Source organism: Oncorhynchus mykiss, chromosome 24 (genome assembly GCF_013265735.2).
Source record: "Oncorhynchus mykiss isolate Arlee chromosome 24, USDA_OmykA_1.1, whole genome shotgun sequence".
Lineage (NCBI taxonomy): Eukaryota > Metazoa > Chordata > Actinopteri > Salmoniformes > Salmonidae > Oncorhynchus > Oncorhynchus mykiss.
The window spans coordinates 43,712,252-43,736,690 of NC_048588.1; positions in this window are offsets into that span (position 1 = coordinate 43,712,252).

Genomic DNA, 24,439 nt, shown 5'->3' on the forward strand with positions numbered 1-24,439 from the left:
CTCCGCCCATTCTGCATCGTTCACGCCCTCTTCAGCCTTATCCCACGCATTCAGCATCGTTCACGCCCTCTTCAGCCTTATCCCACGCATTCAGCATCGTTCACGCCCTCTTCAGCCTTATCCCACGCATTCAGCATCGTTCACGCCCTCTTCAGCCGTATCCCACGCATTCAGCATCGTTCACGCCCTCTTCAGCCTTATCCCACGCATTCTGCATCGTTCACTCCCTCTTCAGCCGTATCCCACGCATTCAGCATCGTTCACGCCCTCTTCAGCCTTATCCCACGCATTCGGCATCGTTCACGCCCTCTTCAGCCTTATCCCACGCATTCAGCATCGTTCACGCCCTCTTCAGCCTTATCCCACGCATCTCTTTAAGGGTTGATTTGTGCGTTCTGTACTAACTTGCCAGCTACTCCCAGACATCTTAGAGAGAGAGAGAGAGAACAGCTCACCGAACATTACTTGCCCTATCGCTCTATCTATTGTTTCGCGTTCAGAGTGCACACTGGACGCTCTGGCCAATAAGTAGGGTTGTTCCGAAAGCTCTGACCTCACATCTACAATCAAGCACCCAAGCTAACTGGCTAATATTGGCTAGCTACTTCCAGACACAAAATGAGAGAACACCCCACTCTGACCATTTTACTGACCCTAGCAGAGCTGGTTAGGCAGTTTTCATGTTATCCAGAGCATTGGTGGCTGTAAATGTGCTGCTGGCAACAATTGAATTATGCTTTCATTTACTGACACAGGACATATTCAACAGGTGTTGAGTGTTCAAAAATTAATCAGTTGTTCTGTGCTCTGGCACACTAAGACAAGAGTATTTTGTTAAGAAATGTAGCTAGATAGCTAGCTGGGTAAACAATGAATCCCAATGCATGACATAACGTTAGTTAGTGAGCCAGCTAGCTAAGATTAGCTAGCTAGCTAACAGTACACTTGAACTTGAAATGAAAATACTTTGTCAAAATTAGAGTGGAGTCTTTTGCTAAGACATGTAGCTAGCTAAACAATGGACCATAATCACAAATCATGACGTTACTACCCTGCATGAATCTGCAGGTAGCTAACCAACCAAGTGTTATGGCTATAACTAGTTAAGCAAATGTGTCTGCGATACGAACAATAAAATCATATACATATTGTTAGCTAGCGACCCAGCCAGCTAACGTTAGCTAGCTAACAGTACACTTGAAATGAAACCACATTCTGTCAAAATTAGAAACATGTAATATCTGAAAGTCTTACCTGTATACATCATGGCTGAACGCGTCTCCTGTCTGATGCCATGCATGGTTGCCTTAGTTTGACGATGTAAATCAGACTGGTGGTGTTTTCTCCATCTCCTTAGCTATCATAGTTCAAATTCCACTGATGTCAAAACTCTGTCCTCCAGAAAGTTGAGAGCATACACATAACGTTAGCTAGCGAGCCAGCCAGCTAATGTTAACTAGCTAACAGTACACTTTAACTTGACATTAGGTTTATGCAGTTTTACTACGCGATATATATAAATTTTAAAAAGCTGCGTTCGATAAAATTACCTAGACATACTGACCAGCTCCAATAGACAGATACGGGCTACATGGTAGACCAATCCAAACTCATGTCTCGGCATGTCCAGCCCACTCATTATCTCAGCCAATCATGGCTAGCAGGAAGGTTGGTTACTTTTTCTGTGGTTAAACCAACTAGGCTCGTAATTATACAATTGTGTTCGTATTTACAGATAGTATACAAGTTTGTTATTAAGGCACATAAAAGTTCACATGTTCGAGAAGGCATTTCTGCCAAAAAACACATTTTGATTAAAACAATTTTTTTACAGCTCTCCTGACATACTGGAAGGCCCGTACCCCTCCCAGTCCAGAGAGGTGAGCCTGGAGAAGAGCCCCTAAGCAGACTCAGTGAGCATAGCCTTGCTATTGAGAAAGGCCACCAAACGTGGAAACTGAGCTGCACTTCCTAAACTCCTGCCAAATGTATGACTATATTAGAGACACATATTTCCCTCAGATATTTCCCAACGAATTCAAAAAACAAATCCAATTTTGATAAACTCCCATATCTATTGGGTGAAATACCACTGTGTGCCATCACAGCAGCAAGATTTGTGACCTGTTTCCACAAGAAAAGGTCAACCAGTGAAGAGTAAACACCATTGCAAAGACAACTCATATTTATTTGTATTTATTTTATCTTTTGTACATTAACTATATGCACATCGTTACAACACATGGACATAATATGACATGTTAATGTCTTTATTGTTTTGGAGTGTAATGTTTACTGTTGATATTGTTATTATCTGCTTCACTTGCTTTGGCACTGTAAACATGTTTCCCATGCCAATAAAGCCCTTTTGATAAATTGAGAGAGAGAGAGAGATAGATGGAGAGAGAGATAGTAATGTGTCCAGTGCGTTCAGAGCCAGCATACCTCATTTCTGTGCTGGCAGGTCCTCTCCTGCAAGCACACCGGCCTGCCATATAAAATGTTAATTTCTGAAGTGTAACATGGTTGTTTGGATGAGGGCTGAGCTTCTGCCAACATCATGCAGCTGGCCAGAGATCCAGAAATGTGTTCCAAATGAAGCCCTATTCCCTATATATACGGTATATTTTTATTTTATTTGATTTAACCTTTATTTAACTAGGCAATTCATAGTGGACTACTTTTGAACAAGCCCCCTAGAGGTCTGGTCAAAAGTATTGCACTATATAGGGAATAGAGTGCCATTTGGGACACATTTCTGAAGAGGAGATGGGATAGGTTGGCGCCAGTGAACCGGAGAGGAGAAACAGGAGCACCACGGCATGAGTCCCAAATGGCACCCTTTTCCCTATAGTGCACTACGTTTGACAAGGGCCCATTGGGACTGCATAGGGAATAGAGTGCAATTTGGGACAGATGGATTGCTTCTTAGCTAGGGCCAGCTACCCAATGCCTCTCCAATGGCTGTATTTTACCCAGCTTCAATACAGGGACTCTGCACCTAAACATCTAACAATAGTTAGTATATAACGCTGGTTGGGGGTTGGATATCAAACATTAATCACAGAACTGAATTAAAAGCACATATGAGTAGATTTGTTGTTGTTGAATCAAATCAAATCACGTGTGCCGAATACAACCTTACAGTGAAATGCTTCTGTCCATAGGACCACTTTAAGCCGTAAACTCCACAGAGCTGGGCTTCAGGGAACTGTGTCCAGAAAAAAAGCCATTGCTTAATGACAAAAATAAGCAAACACGTTCAGTGTTCGCCAAAAAGCATGTGGGAGACTCCCCAAACATATGGAAGAAGGTAATCTGGTCAGATGAGACTAAACTTGAGCTTCTTGGCCATCAAGGAAAAATGTCTGGCGCAAACCCAACACCTCTCATCACCCCGAGAACAACACGCCCACTGTAAAGCATGGTGGTGGCAGCATCATGCTGTGGGGATGTTTTTCATCGGCAGGGACTTGGAAACTGGTCAGAATTGAAGGAATGATGAATGGCGCTAAATAAATTCTTGAGGGAAACCTGTTTAAGTTTTGAGAGATTTGGGACGGAGGTTTACCTTCAAATCAAATCAAAGTGTATTTGTCACTTGCGCAGATTACAACAGCTGAACCTTATAAGTTTAAGTTTAAGTTTATTTTTTATTTTTACAGGGACAGTGCACATTAATCAACGTTTCAGTAAAAGTGCCGGTTTTAGCCAGCCGGCTAATTTTCAACCGCAGTCCCTGGGCAGGTTATTAAAAACAATTACAATATAGACAATAGCAGCATAGAACAAGCAAGACATAGCAACATAGGACAAGCAAGACATAGCATACAGACAGAGCAACATAGGACAAGCAATACATAGCATACAGACAGAGCAACATAAAACAAAAAGCAGCAAGACAAAATTCATAAAAGCAACAAAGTGTTTCCACACCTCACAAGCTACAGACAACAGACAACATGGAAAGCGGCAACACACAGCTAGGGACCATGTTCACAAATCTGATTGACCTTTAGCCATGTCTTCAAGCATTTTGTGAAAGTGTGATATGTGGTGCAGTTATGTGTGTCTGATGGCAGTGTATTCCAGACATGGGAAGCTCTCACAGAGAATGCAGATTTACTAAAGGTGCTTTTCCTTAGGGGAACTATACAGTCACCTCTCATGGCAGACCTTGTGGATCTGCTGCCATATGTCTGGGTTTTCTGTTTAACAAAAATATTGAGTGGAGGGGGAGCCAGGCCATTAAGGATCTTGAATACAAGACAATAGTGAAATGCTTAATTACAGGCTCTAACCAATAGTGCAAAAAAGGTATGTAGGTGAAGAATAGGTAGGTAAAGAAATAAAACAACAGTAAAAAGACAGGCTATATACAGTAGAGGCTAGATACAGTAGAGAGGCTATATACAGTAGAGAGGCTTTAAAAGTAGCGAGGCTACTTTAGCGAGGCTAGAGACACCAGTTAGTCAGGCTAATTGAGGTAGTATGTACATGTAGATATGGTTAAAGTGACTATGCATATATGATGAACAGAGAGTAGCAGCAGCTGAAAAAGAGGGGTTGGGAGAGGGCACACAATGCAGATAGTCTGGGTAGCCATTTGACTACCTGTTTAGGAGTCTTATGGCTTGGGGGTAAAAACTGTTGAGAAGCCTTTTTGTCCTAGACTTGGCACTCCGGTACAGCTTGCCATGCGGTAGTAGAGAGAACAATCTCTGACTAGGGTGGCTGGGGTCTTTGACAATTTTTAGGGCCTTCCTCTGACACCACCTGGTGTAGAGGTCCTGGATGGCAGGCAGCTTAGCCCCAGTGATAGAATCAAATCAAATCAAATGTATTTATATAGCCCTTCGTACATCAGCTGATATCTCAAAGTGCTGTGCAGAAACCCAGCCTAAAACCCCAAACAGCAAGCAATGCAGGTGTAGAAGCACGGTGGCTAGGAAAAACTCCCTAGAAAGGCCAAAACCTAGGAAGAAACCTAGAGAGGAACCAGGCTATGTGGGGTGGCCAGTCCTCTTCTGGCTGTGCCGGGTGGAGATTATAACAGAACATGGCCAAGATGTTCAAATGTTCATAAATGACCAGCATGGTCGAATAATAATAAGGCAGAACAGTTGAAACTGGAGCAGCAGCACGGTCAGGTGGACTGGGGACAGCAAGGAGTCATCATGTCAGGTAGTCCTGGGGCATGGTCCTAGGGCTCAGGTCCTCCGAGAGAGAGAAAGAAAGAGAGAAGGAGAGAATTAGAGAACGCACACTTAGATTCACACAGGACACCGAATAGGACAGGAGAAGTACTCCAGATATTACAAACTGACTCTAGCCCCCCGACACATAAACTACTTTAGTATAAATACTGGAGGTTGAGACAGGAGGAGTCAGGTGACACTGTGGCCCCATCCGAGGTCACCCCCGGACAGGGCCAAACAGGAAGGATATAACCCCACCCACTTTGCCAAAGCACAGCCCCCACACCACTAGAGGGATATCTTCAACCACCAACTTACCATCCTGAGACAAGGCTGAGTATAGCCCACAAAGATCTCCGCCATGGCACAACCCAAGGGGGGGCACCAACCCAGACAGGACGACCACATCAGTGAATCAACCCACTCAGGTGATGCACCCCTTCCAGGGACGGCATGAGAGAGCCCCAGTAAGCCAGTGACTTAGCCCCTGTAATAGGGCTAGAGGCAGAGAATCCCAGTGGAAAGAGGGGAACCGAGCCTTTCCGTTCACCTTCCCACTCCTGGGCCAGACTACACTCAATCATATGACCCACTGAAGAGATGAGTCTTCAGTAAAGACTTAAAGGTTGAGACCGAGTTTGCGTCTCTGACATGGGTAGGCAGACCGTTCCATAAAAATGGAGCTCTATAGGAGAAAGCCCTGCCTCCAGCTGTTTGTTTAGAAATTCTAGGGACAATTAGGAGGCCTGCGTCTTGTGACCGTAGCGTACGTGTAGGTATGTACGGCAGGACCAAATCAGAGAGATAGGTAGGAGCAAGCCCATGTAATGCTTTGTAGGTTAGCAGTAAAACCTTGAAATCAGCCCTTGCTTTGACAGGAAGCCAGTGTAGAGAGGCTAGCACTGGAGTAATATGATCCAATTTTTTTGGTTCTAGTCAGGATTCTAGCAGCCGTATTTAGCACTAACTGAAGTTAATTTAGTGCTTTATCCGGGTAGCCGGAAAGTAGAGCATTGCAGTAGTCTAACCTAGAAGTGACAAAAGCATGGATAAATTTTTCTGCATCATTTTTGGACAGAAAGTTTCTGGTTTTTGCAATGTTACGTAGATGGAAAAAAGCTGTCCTTGAAATGGTCTTGATATGTTCTTCAAAAGAGAGATCAGGGTCCAGAGTAACGCCGAGGTCTTTCACAGTTTTATTTGAGACGACCGTACAACCATTAAGATTAATTGTCAGATTCAACAGAAGATCTCTTTGTTTCTTGGGACCTAGAACAAGCATCTCTGTTTTGTCCGAGTTTAAAAGTAGAAAGTTTGCAGCCATCCACTTCCTTATGTCTGAAACACATGCTTCTAGCAGGGGCAATTTTGGGGCTTCACCATGTTTCATTGAAATGTACAGCTGTGTGTCATCCGCATAGCAGTGAAAGTTAACATTATGTTTTCGATATGACATCCCCAAGAGGTAAAATCTATAGTGAAAACAATAGTGGTCCCAAAACGGAACCTTGAGGAACACCAATATTTACAGTTGATTTGTCAGAGGACAAACCATTCACAGAGACAAATTGATATCTTTCCGACAGATAAGATCTAAACCAGGCCAGAACTTGTCCGTGTAGACCAATTTGGGTTTCCAATCTCTCCAAAAGAATGTGGTGATCGATGGTATCAAAAGCAGCACTAAGGTCTAGGAGCACGAGGACAGATGCAGAGCCTCGGCCCGATGCCATTAAAATGTAATTTACCACCTTCACAAGTGCCGTCTCAGTGCTATGATGGGGTCTAAAACCAGACTGAAGCATTTCGTATACATTGTTTGTCTTCAGGAAGGCAGTAAGTGGCTGCGCAACAGCCTTTTCTAAAATTTTTGAGAGGAATGGAAGATTCGATATAGGCCGATAGTGATGTACTGGGCCGTACGCACTACCCTCTGTAGTGCCTTGCAGTCGGAGGCCGAGCAGTTGCCGTACCAGGCAATGATGCAACCAGTCAGGATGCTCTCGATGTTGCAGCTGTAGAACCTTTTGAGGATCTCAGGACCCATGCCAAATCTTTATAGTTTCCTGAGGGGGAATAGGCTTTTCTTTTTTTTTTTACCTTTATTTTACTAGGCAAGTCAGTTAATAACAAATTCTTATTTTCAATGATGGCCTAGGAACAGTGGGTTAACTGCCTGTTCAGGGACAGAACGACAGATTTGTACCTTGTCAGCTCGAGGGTTTGAACTTGCAACCTTCCCGATCACTAGTCTTCACAACTGTCGAGGTGTGTTTGGACCGTTCTAGTTTGTTGTTGATGTGGACACCAAGGAACTTGAAGCTCTCAACCTGCTCCACTACAGCCCCATTTATGAAAATGGGGGCACACTCGGTCCTCCTTTTCCTGTGGTCCACAATCATCTCCTTTGTCTTGATTACGTTGAGGGATAGGTTGTTATTCTGGCACCACCCAGCCAGGTCTCTGAAACTCCTCCCTATAGGCTGGCTCATCGTTGTCGGTGATCAGGCCTACCATTGTTGTGTTGTGTTGTCTGCAAACTTAATGGTGCCATGCAGTCGTGGGTGAACAGGGAGTACAGGAGGGGACTGATCACGCACCCCTGGGGAGCTCCAGTGTTGAGGATCAGCGTGGCAGATGTGTTGCTACCTACCCTCACCACCTGGAGCGGAAGTCCAGAATCCAGTTGCAGAGGGAGGTGTTTAGTCCCAGGATCCTTAGCTTAGTGATGAGCTTTGAGGGTACTATGATGTTGAACGCTGACCTGTAGTCAATGAATAGCATTCTCACATAAGTGTTCCTTTTGTCCAGGTGGGAAAGGGCAGTGTGGAGTGCAACAGAGATTGCATATCTGTGGATCTGTTTGGGTGGTTTGCAATTGGAGTGGGTCTAGGGTTTCTGGGATAATGGTGTTGATGTGAGCCATTAGACACTAGACACAATGCTATCAATAAACTTACACAGACACTTTTCTTGCTTTGGCTGTAAAGCATAATTTCAATATCTGAGATGACAGGGTGATTGACAAAAGGCTAAGCTGTGTTTCACTATATTTCACTTGTGATTTCATGAATATGAATATTTTCTAGTAATATTTTTTGACCATTGCGCTATGCTAATTAGTGTAGTTGATGACAATTCTCCCGGATCCGGGATGGGTAGTTCTAAGAGTTAATAATGTTAGATCCCTCACCTTCAAGGCAGTTATAGTCAATTAACTAATCACTGATCATAATCTTGATGTGACTGGCCTGACTGAAACATGGCTTAAGCCTGATGAATTTACTTTAATGAGGCCTCTCATCCTGGTTACACTAGTGACCATATCCCCCACGCATCCCGCAAAGGCAGTGTTGTTGCTAACATTTATGATAGCAAATTTCAATTTACAAAACAAATGACTTTTGAGCTTCTAGTCATGAAATCTATGCAGTGTACTCAATCACTTTTTATAGCTACTGTTTACAGGCCTCCTGGGCCATATACAGCATTCCTCACTGGGTTCCATGAATTGCTATCGGACCTTGTGGTCATGGCAGATAATATTCACATTTTTGGTGACTTCAATATTCACATGGAAAAGTCCAAAGACTCACTCCAAAAGGATTCGGAGTCATCATCGACTCAGTGGGTTTTGTCCAACATGTCTCTGGACCTACTCACTGCCACAGTCATACTCTGGACCTAAAATGTTGTCCCGTGGAATAAATATTGTGGATCTTAATGTTTTTCCTCATAATCCTGGACTATCAGACCAACATTTTATTACGTTCGCAATCCCAACAAATAATCTGCTCAGACCCCACACAACCAAGGATAATCGAAAGCCGTGACATAAATCTTCAGACAACCTAAAGATTCCTAGATGCCCTTCCAAACTCCCTCCACCTACGCAAGGATGTCAGAGAACAAAAATTGGTTAACCCCCTAACTAAGGAACTCAATTTAACCTTGCGTAATACACTAGATGCAGTTGCACTCCTAAAAACTAAAAACATTTGCCATAAGAAACTAGCTCCCTGGTATACAGAAAATACCCGACCCCTGAAGCAAGCTTCCAGAAAATTGGAAACGGAAATGGCGCTACACGAAACTGGAAGTCTTCCGACTAGCTTGGAAAGACAGTGCCGTGCAGAGGTTTGAGTGTTGACGAGGACAAGGCTGTAGATCATTCTGTCATGCTGATTGAGTTCGAAAAACAGACTGGAAACTTCAAAAGGAGGGTGGTGCTTGGAATCATTGTTCTTCCTCTGTCTACCATGGTTACCTGCAAGGAAACAGGTGCCGTCATCATTGCTTTGCACAAAAAGGGCTTCACAGTCAAGGATATTGCTGCCAGTAAGATTGCACCTAAATCAACCATCATCAAGAACTTCAAGGAGAGCGGTTCAATTGTTGTGAAGAAGGCTTCAGGGCACCCAAGAAAGTCCAGCAAGCACCAGGACCGTCTCCTAAAGTTGATTCAGCTGCGGGATCGGGGCACCAACAGTACAGATCTTGCTCAGGAATGGCAGCAGGCAGGTGTAAGTGCATCTGCACGCACAGTGAGGTGACGACTTTTGGAGGATAGCCTGGTTTCAAGAAGGGCAGCAAAGCAGCCACTTCTCTCCAGGAAAAACATCAGGGACAAACTGATATTCTGCAAAAGGTACAGGGATTGGACTGCTGAGGACTGGGGTAAAGTCATTTTCTCTGATGAATCCCCTTTCCGATTGTTTGGGGCATCCGGATAAAAGCTTGTCTGGAGATGACAAGGTGAGAGCTACCATCAGTCCTGTGTCATGCCAACAGTAAAGCATCCTGAGACCATTCATGTTTGGGGTTGCTTCTCAGTCAAGGGAGTGGGCTCACTCACAATTTTGCCTAAGAACACAACCACGAATAAAGAATGGTACCAACACATCCTCTGAGAGCAACTTCTCCAAACCATCTAGGAACAGTTTGGTGATGAACAATGCCTTTTCCAGCATGATGGAGCACCTTGCCATAAGGCAAAATTGATAACTAAGTGGCTCGGGGAACAAAACATAGATATTTTGGGTCCCTGGCCAGGAAAAACCCCAGATCTTAATCCCATTGAGAACTCTTGATCAATCCTCAAGAGGTGGGTGGACAAACAAAAACCAACACATTCTGACAAACTCCAAGCATTGATTATGCAAGAATGGGCTGCCATCAGTCAGGATGTGGGCCAGAAGTTAATTGACAGCATGCCAGGGCGGATTGCAGAGGTCTTGAAAAAGAAGGGTCAACACTGCAAATATTGACTCTTTGCATCAACTTCATGTAATTGTCAATAAAAGCCTTTGACACTTATGAAGTGCTTGTAATTATACTACAGTATTCCATAGTAACATCTGACACAAATATCTGAAGACACTGAAGAAGCACACTTTGTGAAAATGTATATTTGTGTCATTCTCAAAACTGCCACGACTGTACATTTCGATGAAACATGTTGAAGCCCCAAAATTGCCCTCCCTGGAAACCTGTGTTTCAGACTTAAGGATTTCTTAAACTTTTACACGAATGTTTTAACATTTACACTTGGACAAAACAGAGATGCTAGTTCTATGTCCCAAGAAACAAAGAGATCTTCTGTTGGATTTGAAAATTAATCTTGATAGTTGTACAGTCGTCTCAAATAAAACTTTGAAAGACCTCAGCATAACTCTGGACACTGATCATGTTCAAGAACAGCTTTTTTTCCATCTTTGTAACATTGCAATAATCAGAAACTTTCTGTACAAAAATGATGCAAAAAAATGAATTCATGCTTTTGTTACTTCTAGGGTAGATTACTGCAATGCTCTACTTTCCAGCTACCCGGATAAATCACTAAATAAACTTTGGTTAGTGCTAAACATGGCTGCTAGAATCCTGACTAGAACCAAAACATTTGATCATATTACTCCAGTACTATCCTCTCTACACTGGTATCCTGTTAAGGCAAGGTCTGATTTCAAGGTTTTACTGTTAATCTACAAAGCATTACATGGGCTTGCTCCTACCGATTTCTCTGATTTGATCCTGCCGTACATACCTACACGTACGCTACGGTCACAAGACGCAGGCCTCCTAATTGTCCCTAGAATTTCTAAGCAAACAGCTGGAGGCAGGGCTTTCTCCTATAGAGCTCCATTTTTATGGAATGGTCTGCCTACCCATGTAAGAGACGCAAACTCTGTCTCAACCTTTAAGTCTTTACTGAAGACTCATCTCTTCAGTGGGTCATATGATTGAGTGTAGTCTGGCCCAGGAGTGTGAAGGTGAATTGAAAGGCTCTGGAGCAACGAACCACCCTTGCTGTCTCTGCCTGGACGGTTCCCCTCTTTCCACTGGAATTCTCTGCCTCTAACCCTATTACAGGAGCTGAGTCACTGGCTTACTGGTGCTCTTTCATGCCGTCCCTAGGAGGGGTGCGTCACTTGAGTGGGTTGAGTCACTGATGTTAACTTCCTGTCCGGGTTGCCCCCCCCCCCCCCCGGGTTTGTGCCATGGGGGAGATCTTTGTGGGCTATACTCAGCCTTGTCTCAGGGTTGTAGGATGGTGGTTGAAGATATCCCTCTAGTGGTGTTGGGGGCTGTGCTTAGGCAAAATGGTGGGGTTATATCCTGCCTGTTTGGCCCTATCCGGGGGTATCATCGGACAGGGCCACAGTGTCTCCTGACCCTTCCTGTCTCAGCCTCCAGTATTTATGCTGCAATAGTTTGTGTCGGAGGGCTAGGGTCAGTCTATTATATCTGGAGTATTCTTCTTGTCTTATCCGGTGACCTGTGTAAATGTAAGTATGCTCCCTCTAATTCTTTCTCTCAGTCTTTCTTTCTCTCTCTTGTCTCAGAGGACCTGAGCCCTAGGACCATGCCTCAAGACTACCTGGCCTGATGACTCCTGCTGCTCCAGTTTCAACTGTTCTGCATGCAGCTATGGAACCCTGACCTGTTCACTGGACGTGCTACCTGTCCCAGACCTGCTGTTTTGGACTCTCTCTCTCTCTACCGGACCTGCTGTCTCTAACTCAGAATGATCGGCTATGAAAAGCCAACTGACATTTACTCCTGAGGTGCTGACCTGTTGCACCCTCGACAACCACTGTGATTATTATTATTTGACCCTGCTGGTCATCTATGAACGTTTGAACATCTTGGCCATGTTCTGTTATAATCTCCACCCGGCACAGCCAGAAGAGGACTGGCCACCCCTCATAGCCTGGTTCCTCTCTAGGTTTTTTCCTAGGTTCCGGCCTTTCTAGGGAGTTTTTCCTAGTCACTGTGCTTCTACATCTGCATTGCTTGCTCATTGGGGTTTTAGGCTGGGTTTCTGTACAGCACTTTGTGACACCGGCTTATGTAAAAAGGGCTTTGTTAATACATTTCATTGAAATACATGACATAACTCTGGGGATACTAATGGAATTACATGATTTAACTCTGGGGATACTCATGGAATTACATGATTTAACTCTGGGGATACTCATGGAAATAGAATGACTATTCTGCTGTGGGGCTACTATTGCAGACAGATCATATTTTCCTCCTTGCACAGAGTGAGTTTGATTTGCAATGTATGTTGAACACTGTCCATCTCTGGTGTACAAAGTGGAGATGGGTGATGAAACCCAGATGATGAACTTCAGACTAAAGGGTACACTAAGAAGTGTTCAGTACTTCTCTTTTGGATCAACGCCCTTAAACAACACCAGCTCATATAAATACCTTTGTTTCCTGTCTGATGCTTTGTGAGGAGGGTATAAAGACTTTATCAGATTCTGCATGTAGAGTGTTGGGGTCTGTTGGTAGTAAACTGAAGATCCTACTGTATAAAGACCATAACTTTTGTACATATTCACAGCTCTATAATTAATGTGCTATACTGAACTATGCTCCTGGAAACTGGGCTTTTAAAGAATCTAACAAAATAGAGCCATAACACGTTTTCTGGGAAAGCCTCAAGCCTTTCTATTGATGGAGGCATGAGTTGGAGCCCTGTGAAATGACGGAGCCCTGTGAAATAATGGAGTCCTGTGAAATAATGGAGCCCTGTGAAATAATGGAGCCCTGTGAAATAATGGAGCCCTGTGAAATAACGGAGCCCTGTGAAATAATGGAGTCCTGTGAAATAACGGAGCCCTGTGAAATAATGGAGTCCTGTGAAATAATGGAGCCCTGTGAAATAACGGAGCCCTGTGAAATAATGGAGCCCTGTGAAATGACGGAGCCCTGTGAAATAACGGAGCCCTGTGAAATAATGGAGCCCTGTGAAATAATGGAGCCCTGTGAAATAATGGAGCCCTGTGAAATAATGGAGCCCTGTGAAATAAAGGAGTCCTGTGAAATAATGGAGCCCTGTGAAATAACGGAGCCCTGTGAAATAATGGAGTCCTGTGAAATAATGGAGCCCTGTGAAATAACGGAGCCCTGTGAAATAATGGAGCCCTGTGAAATGACGGAGCCCTGTGAAATAACGGAGCCCTGTGAAATAATGGAGCCCTGTGAAATAATGGAGCCCTGTGAAATAATGGAGCCCTGTGAAATAATGGAGCCCTGTGAAATAAAGGAGTCCTGTGAAATAATGGAATCCTGTGAAATAATGGATCCCTGTGAAATAATGGAGCCCTGTGAAATAATGGAGCCCTGTAAAATAATGGAGCCCTGTGAAATAATGGAGCCCTGTGAAATAATGGAGCCCTGTGAAATGACGGAGTCCTGTGAAATAATGGAGCCCTGTGAAATAATGGAGTCCTGTGAAATAATGGAGCCCCGTGAAATAACGGAGCCCTGTGAAATAATGGAGTCCTGTGAAATAATGGAGCCCTGTGAAATAATGGAGTCCTGTGAAATAATGGAGCCCTGTGAAATAACGGAGCCCTGTGAAATAATGGAGTCCTGTGAAATAATGGAGCCCTGTGAAATAACGGAGCCCTGTGAAATAATGGAGCCCTGTGAAATGACGGAGTCCTGTGAAATAATGGAGTCCTGTGAAATAATTATGGAGTCCTGTGAAATAATGGAGTCCTGTGAAATAATGGAGCCCTGTGAAATGATGGAGCCCTGTGAAATGATGGAGCCCTGTGAAATGATGGAGCCCTGTGAAATGATGGAGCCCTGTGAAATAATGGAGTCCTGTGAAATTATTAGGTTATGGAACTGCCTTATTAATTTGCCAGAGGACAGAATAACAAAAAAAAAAGGGTTTCATCTGGGATAAAACATACTACTACCCTGGACAATCAATGCCTCATCGCCATATCTCAATGGGGCCTTGAGTTAGGGATGCTAATCTACAACACATATTAGGAAGGAGTTGGGATGCAATGCCACAAACACAAGTTTGAAAATGGTCAACTGATATATGGTTTAAACCAAAACTCAGAACTTACAACCAGATAAAAAAAAACAGCTACGATCCAGAACCTTATGTCACCTCTCACCAGAAACCAAAGGTCCTTGTGTGCCCAACCGGGATACTACCTCCGACGTAGGTTCAATGCCTTAGATGAAGAAGAACAGCACTGTCTGTGGCTTTGGGTCCAGAATGAAAAGCAATTTTTTATTAATCAATCAATTAATCAAATACATTTATAAAGTACTTTTTACAACAGCAGATGTTGCAGTGCCATACAGAAACTCAGTCTAGAAAAGAAGCAAACAATGCAGATGTAGAAGCAATGTGGCTAGGAAAAAAATAACTAGAAAGGCTGGATTCTAGGATGATTTCAGAGTTATATTGTTTGATAAAATGTTACAGCGAAAACAGGAACTATGTTGGATTAGTGACGAAGAAAAATGTATCGCTATTTAGGAAATAAATATTCCTGGTTTGATCTCCAAAGCTTGGAAGATCAACAAGAAAAGTCTATCAACAATGGCAAGCCACCTGGGTCTATCAACTTGGATGAAAAATGACTGGGGATAATAGCAGACAAAATTGCCATATCTTCAATTTAAGCCTTCTAGAAACTGTGTGCCCTCAGGCTCAGAGGGAAGCAGAAGTAATTTGTCTACCCAAGAATAGTAAAGGCCCTTTTACTGGCTGAAATAGCTGACTCATCAGCCTGTTACTAACCCTTCATAAACTTTTGGAAAAAATGGTGTTTGACCAGATACAATGCTTTTATAATGTAAACAAATTGACAACAGACTTTCAGCTTATAGGGAATGACATTCAACAAGCACAGGACTTACACAAATGAGGATTGGCTGATTGGCTGTATTGATGATAAAAATGATTGTGGGGGCTGCTTTGTTGGACTTCAGTGCGGCTTTTGATATTATCGATCATAGTCTGCTGATGGAAAAACATACAGTACCAGTCAAAAGTTTGGACACATCTACTCATTCACTCATTTAATTGTGCTAAGCTGTCATCAAGGCAAAAGGTGGCTACTTTGAAGAATCTCAAATATAAAATATATTTTGATTTGTTTAACACTATTTTGGTAACTACATGATTCCATATGTGTTATTTCATATTTTTGATTTCTTCACTATTGTTCTACAATGTAGAAAATAGTAAAAATAAAGAAAAACCCTTGAATGACTAGGTGTTCTAGAACCCTGGAATGACTAGGTGTTCTAGAACCCTGGAATGACTAGGTTTGTCCAAACTTTTGACTGGTAGAGTAAGTGTTATAGCTTTACACCACCTGCTATATTGTGGATAAAGAGTTACCTGTCTGACAGAACCCAGAGGGCGTTCTGCAGTAGATGGTATTGAGTACAGTATATACAGTGGGGAGAACAAGTATTTGATACACTGCCGATTTTGCAAGTTTTCCTACTACAAAGCATGTAGAGGTCTGTAATTTTTATCATAGGTACACTTCAACTGTGAGAGATGGAATCTAAAACAAAAATCCAGAAAATCACATGATTTTTGAGTAATTAATTTGCATTTTATTGCATGACATAAGTATTTGATACATCAGAAAAGCAGAACTTAATATTTGGTACAGAAACCTTTGTTTGCAATTACAAAGATCATAAGTTTCCTGTAGTTCTTGACCAGGTTTGCACACACTGCAGCAGGGTTTTTGGCCCACTCCTCCATATAGACCTTCTCCAGATCCTTCAGGTTTTGGGGCTGTCGCTGGGCAATATGGACTTTCAGCTCCCTCCAAAGATGTTCTATTGGGTTCAGGTCTGGAGACTGGCTAGGCCACTCCAGGACCTTGAGATGCTTCTTACGAAGCCAGGACCTAGTTGCCCTGGCTGTGTGTTTCGGGTCTTTGTCATGCTGGAAGACCCAGCCACGACCCATCTTCAATGCTCTTACTGAGGGAATGAGGTTGTTGGCCAAGATCTCGCGATACATGGCCCAATCCATCCTCTCCTCAATACGTTGCAGTCGTCCTGTCCCCATTTGCAGAAAAGCATCTCCAAAGAATGATGTTTCCACCTCCATGCTTCACGGTTGGGATGGTGTTCATGGGGGTGTACTCATCCTTCTTCTTCCTCCAAACACGGCGAGTGGAGTTTAGACCAGAAAGCTCTATTTTTGTCTCATCAGACCACATGACCTTCTCCCATTCCTCCTCTGTATCATCCAGATGGTCATTGGCAAACGTCAGACTGGCCTGGACATGCGCTGGCTTGAGCAGGGGGACCTTGCGTGTGCTGCAGGATTTTAATCCACGACGGCGTAGTGTGTTACTAATAGTTTTCTTTGAGACTGTGGTCCCAGCTCTCTTCAGGTCATTGACAAGGTCCTGCCATGTAGTTCTGGGCTGATCCCTCACCTTCCTCATGATCATTGATGCCCCACGAGGTGAGATCTTGCATGGAGCCCCAGACCGAGGGTGATTGACCATCACCTTGAACTTCTTCCATTTTCGAATAATTGCGCCAATAGTTGTTGCCTTCTCACCAAGCTGCTTGCCTATTGTCCTGTAGCCCATCCCAGCCTTGTGCAGGTCTACAATTTAACGCTGATGTCCTTACACAGCTCTCGGGTCTTGGTCATTGTGGAGAGGTTGGAGTCTGTTTGATTGAGGTGTCTTTTATACAGGTAACGAGTTTAAACAGGTGCAGTTAATACAGGTATTGAGTGGAGAACAGGAGGGATTCTTAAAAAAAAACTAACAGGTCTGTGAGAGTCGGAATTCTTACTGGTTGGTAGGTAATCAAATACTTATGTCATGCAATAAAATGCAAATTAATTACTTAAAAATCATACAATGTGATTTTCTGGATTTCTCTCACAGTTGAAGTGTACCTATGATATAAATTATAGACATCTACATGCTTTGTAAGTAGGAAAACCTGCAAAATCGTCAGTGTATCAAATACTTGTTCTCCCCACTGTACATATGAGATGGGTAATGTAGGGTAAACATTATACTAAGTGGCATTGTTTAAAGTGGCTAGTGATACATGTATTACATAAAGATGCAGTAGATGATATAGAGTACAGTATATACATATGAGATGGGTAATGTAGGGTATGTAAACATTATATTAAGTGGCACTGTTTAAAGTGGCTAGTGATACATTTATTACCTCAATTTCCATTATTAAAGTGGCTGGAGTTGAGTCAGTATGTTGGCAGCAGCCACTCAATGTTAGTGATGGCTGTTTAACATTCTGATGGCCTTGAGATAGAAGCTGTTTTTCAGTCTCTCGGTCCCTGCTTTGATGCACCTGTACTGACCTCGCCTTCTGGATGATAGCGGGGTAAACAGGCAGTGGCTCGGGTGGTTGTTGTCTTTGATGATCTTGTTGGCCTTCCTGTGACATCGGGTGGTGTAGGTGTCCTGGGCCCCAACTGCTTATAGTAACTCTGGATTGTAAACTGTCCTGGGCAAAACATATTGATACAACAGTAGCTAAAATGGGAGAAGTCTGTCTACAATAAAGTGATGCTCTGCCTTCTTAACATCACTATCAACAAGGCAGGTCCTACAGGCCCTAGTTTCTACCTTCTTAACAACACTATCAACAAGGCAGATCCTACAGGCCCTAGTTTCTACCTTCTTAACAACACTATCAACAAGGCAGGTCCTACAGGCCCAAGTTTCTACCTTCTTAACTTAGAACTACCCCTCCCGGATCCGGGGGAATTGTCATCAACTGAGACGAATTAGCATAATGCAACGTACAAAAAATATTACTAGAAAATATTCATATTCAAGAAATCACAAGTGAAATATACTGAAACACAGCTTAGCCTTTTGTTAATCACCCTGTCATCTCAGATTTTGAAATTATGCTTTACAGCCAAAGCAAGACAAGCATTTGTGTAAGTTTATCGATAGCCTAGCATAGCATTATGTCCAGCTAGCAGCAGGCAACCTTGTCACGAAAATCCGAAAAGCAATCAAATTAAATCATTTACCTTTGATGAGCTTCGGATGTTTTCACTCACGAGACTCTCAGTTAGACAGCAAATGTTCATTTTGTCCCATAAAGATTATTTTTATAGCCGAAATACCTCCGTTTGTACTTCACGTTTGGTTGAGAAATCCACCGGAAACTGCGGTCACGACAACGCCGAAAAATATTCCAAATTAGATCCATAATATCGACAGAAACATGGCAAACATTTTTTTAAATCAATCCTCAAGGTGTTTTTCAAATATCTATTCAATAATATATCAACCAGGACAGGTGGCTTCTTAGTAGGAAAGAGAGAAACAATGGCCGCATTTGTCCTTTACGCAGAAAACACTCTGAGAGACTCCAGCTGACCACTGACGTAATGTTGTCGTTCAGGCTCATTTTTCAAAATAAAAGCCTCAAACTATGTATTGTGACACTAGACACATTAGAGAAGCTATAGAAAAAGGAATCTGGTTGATATCCCATTCACTGCTCAATAGGGATGCATAGGAACGCAGAGCTTTCTAAATAAGAGTCCCTTCCTGATTGGATTTTTCTCAGGCTTTCGCCTGCAATATCAGTTCTGTTATACTCACAGACAATATTTTTACAGTTTTGGAAACTTTAGAGTGTTTTCTATCCTAAGCTGTCAATTATATGCATATTCTAGCATCTTGTCCTGGCAAAATATCCCGTTTACTTTGGAAACAAATCAAAAATGAAAATAGTGCCCCCTATTTTCAAGACTATCAACAAGGCAGGTCCTACAGGCCCTAGTTTCTACCTTCTTAACAACACTATCAACAAGGCAGGTCCTACAGGCCCTAGTTTCTACCTTCTTAACACTATCAACAAGGTAGGTCCTACAGGCCCTAGTTTCTACCTTCTTAACAACACTATCAACAAGGTAGGTCCTACAGGCCCTAGTTTCTACCTTCTTAACAACACTATCAACAAGGCAGGTCCTACAGGCCCTAGTTTCTACCTTCTTAACAACACTATCAACAAGGCAGGTCCTACAGGCCCTAGTTTCTACCTTCTTAACAACACTATCAACAAGGCAGGTCCTACAGGCCCTAGTTTCTACCTTCTTAACAACACTATCAACAAGGCATGTCCTACAGGCCCTAGTTTCTATTAACAACACTATCAACAAGGCAGGTCCTACAGGCCCTAGTTTCTACCTTCTTAACAACACTATCAACAAGGCAGGTCCTACAGGCCTACAGTCTGTCGCACCTGGACTACTGTTCAGTCGTGGTCAGGTGCCACAAAGAGGGACTATTTTCTCAGAACAGGGCAGCACAACTGGCACTTAAATGTACATGGAGAGCTAACATTAATACTATGCATGTAAATCTCTCATGGCTCAAAGTGGAGGAGAGATTGACTTCATAACTACTTGTTTTTGTAAGAAGTGTTGACATACTGAATAAAACAAAGTGTCTTTTTAAACTACTAGCACACAGCTCAGACACCCATGCATACCCCACAAGACATGGCACCAGAGGTCTGTTTAAACTACTAACACACAGCTCAGACACCCATGCATACCCCACAAGACATGCCACCAGAGGTCTGTTTAAACTACTAGCACACAGCTCAGACACCCATACATACCCCACAAGACATGCCACCAGAGGTCTCTTCACAGTCCCCAAGTACAGAACAGACTATGGGAGGCACACAGTACTACATAGAGCCACAACTACATGGAATTCTATTCCACATCAAGTAACTTATGTCACAAGTAAAACAAGATTTTAAAAAGCAAGATAAAAATACATCTTATGGAACAGCGGGGACTGTGAAGAGACACACACACACATGATAAGACAGACACTCTACACATGATAAGACATGCACTCTACACATGATAAGACAGACACTCTACACATGATAAGACAGACCCTCTACACATGATAAGACATACACTCTACACATGATAAGACAGACACTCTACACATGATAAGACAGACAATCTACACATGATAAGACAGACAATCTACACATGATAAGACAGACACTCTACACATGATACGTGCTTCTTCACCTGCATTGCTTGCTGTTTGGGGTTTTAGGCTGGGTTTCTGTACAGCACTTTGAGATATCAGCTGATGTACGAAGGGCTATATAAAATAAATTTGATTGATTGATTGATAAGACAGACACTACACATGATAAGACAGACACTCTACACATGATAAGACAGACACTCTACACATGATAAGACAGACACTCCACACATGATAAGACAGACCCTCTACACATGATAAGACATACACTCTACACATGATAAGACATACACACTACACACACCCACACATGATAAACAGACAATGTAAACATGATAAGACAGACACTCTACACATGATAAGACAGACACTTTACACATGATAAGACAGACACTCTACACATGATAAGACAGACACACTACACACACCCACACATGATAAACAGACACTCTACACATGATAAGACAGACACTCTACACATGATAAGACAGACACTCTACACATGATAAGACAGACACTCTACACATGAAAAGACAGACACTCTACACATGATAAGACAGACACACTACACATGATAAGACAGATACTCTACACATGATAAGACAGACACACTACACACACCCACACATGATAAGACAGACACTCTACACATGATAAGACAGACACTCTACACATGATAAGACAGACACTCTACACATGATAAGACAGACACTCTACACATGAGACAGACACACTACACATGATAAGACAGACACTCTACACATGATAAGACAGACACACTACACATGATAAGACAGACACACTACACATGATAAGACAGACACACTACACACAATAAGACAGACACACTACACATTATAAGACATACACTCTACACATGATAAACAGACACTCTACACATGATAAGACAGACACTCTACACATGATAAGACAGACACTCTACACATGATAAGACAGACACACTACACACACCCACACATGATAAGACAAACACTCTACACATGATAAGACTGACACTCTACACATGATAAGACAGACACTCTACACATGATAAGACAGACACTCTACACATGATAAGACAGACACACTACACATGATAAGACAGACACACTACACATGATAAGACATACACACTACACATTATAAGACAGACACTCTACACATGATAAGACAGACACTCTACACATGATAAGACAGACACTCTACACATGATAAGACAGACACTCTACACATGATAAGACAGACACTCTACACATGATAAGACAGACACTCTACACATGATAAGACAGACACTCTACACATGATAAGACAGACACACTACACATGATAAGACAGACACTCTACACATGATAAGACAGACACTCTACACATGATAAGACAGACACTCTACACATGATAAGACTGACACTCTACACATGATAAGACAGACACTCTACACATGATAAGACAGACACTCTACACATGATAAGACAGACACTCTACACATGATAAGACAGACACACTACACACACCCACACATGATAAACAGACAATATACACACGATAAGACAGACACTCTACACATGATAAGACAGACACTCTACACATGATAAAATAGACACTACACATGATAAGAAAGACACACTACACATGATAAGACATACACACTACACATGATAAGACAGACACTCTACACATGATAAGACATACACACTACACATGATGAGACAGACACACAACACATGATAAGACAGACACACTACACATGATAATACATACACACTACACATGATAAGATAGACACTACACATGATAAGAAAGACACACTACACATGATAAACAGACACTCTACACATGATAAGACAGACACTCTACACATGATAAGACAGACACTCTACACATGATAAGACAGACACTCTACACATGATAAGACAGACACACTACACACACCCACACATGATAAACAGACAATATACACACGATAAGACAGACACTCTACACATGATAAAATAGACACTACACATGATAAGAAAGACACACTACACATGATAAGACATACACACTACACATGATAAGACAGACACTCTACACATGATAAGACATACACACTACACATGATGAGACAGACACACAACACATGATATGACAGACACACTACACATGATAATACATACACACTACACATGATAAGATAGACACTACACATGATAAGAAAGACACACTACACATGATAAACAGACACTCTACACATGATAAGACAGACACTCTACACACACATAGACATGGATGTTGTATTGTAGATATATGATAGTGGGGTAGTGGCCTGAGGGAACACACTAAATGTATAGGGTAAAGTGTTATGAAATGTAATGTCATGTAATATTTTAAATTGCATATAACTGCGTTAATGTTGCTGGACCCCAGGAAGAGTAGCTGTTGCCTTGACAGGAACTAATGGGGATCCATAATAAACCCCAGGAAGAGTACCTGCTGCCTTGACAGGAACTAATGGAGATTCATAATAAACCCCAGAAAGAGTAGCTGCTGCCTTGGCAGGAACTAATGGGGATCCATAATAAACCCCAGGAAGAGTAGCTGCTGCCTTGGCAGGAACTAATAGGGATCCATAATAAACCCCAGGAAGAGTAGCTGCTGTCTTGACAGGAACTAATGGGGATTCATAATAAACCCCAGGAAGAGTAGCTGCTGCCTTGGCAGGAACTAATGGGGATCCATAATAAACCCCAGGAAGAGTAGCTGCTGCCTTGACAGGAACTCATGGGGATCCATAATAAACCCCGGGAGGAGTAGCTGCTGCCTTGGCAGGAACTAATGGGTATCCATAATAAACCCCAGGAAGAGTAGCTGCTGCCTTGACAGGAACTCATGGGGATCCATAATAAACCCCAGGAAGAGTAGCTGCTGTCTTGGCAGGAACTAATGGGGATCCATAATAAACCCCGGGAGGAGTAGCTGCTGCCTTGACAGGAACTAATGGGGATCCATAATAAACCCCGGGAGGAGTAGCTGCTGCCTTGGCAGGAACTAATGGGGATCCATAATAAACCCCAGGAAGAGTAGCTGCTGCCTTGACAGGAACTCATGGGGATCCATAATAAACCCCAGGAAGAGTAGCTGCTGCCTTGGCAGGAACTAATGGGGATCCATAATAAACCCCAGGAAGAGTAGCTGCTGTCTTGGCAGGAACTAATAGGGATCCATAATAAACCCCGGGAGGAGTAGCTGCTGCCTTGTCAGGAACTAATGGGGATTCATAATAAACCCCAGGAAGAGTAGCTGCTGCCTTGGCAGGAACTAATGGGGATCCATAATAAACCCCAGGAAGAGTAGCTGCTGCTTTATGCAGGAACTAATGGGGATCCAGAATAAACCCCAGGAAGAGTAGCTGCTGCCTTGGCAGGAACTAATGGGGATCTATAATACATACAAAAACAAACCCAACCACTGGACATTTGGCTGACAGGATTAATCAATTCTTGTAATATTTTAAAGTCACTTCTATAAATTAATGAAATGTCACCCCTTAATACAATTATTTATGGACTACACTGCTGTCATCGCTGTGGAATCACCTTAGATGCTTCGTGCAGTAAATAGGCTACAGATGCTGCAGCTGCAATGTGATTCCTCACCACCAGGTGTCCCTATTGTGCCACTGAAGTTGATGTTTCTTACAAGGTCTTTTTGGAAAGGAAGGCGAGATAATACGTGTGAGAGCAGTAAAGAGAGAGGGAGGATGAGAGAGAGGGGGTGAGAAAGAGAGTGGGAGAGAGAAAGAGAAAAAGAAACACGAGGAGAAGAGAAACAAACAAAAATAAATAGAAAGAAAAAGAGAAACTGGAGACGAATACTGGTCTGTCTGCTGCTGTATACTTACTCACTACTCATTACCTTCTTCTCTCTTTCTCC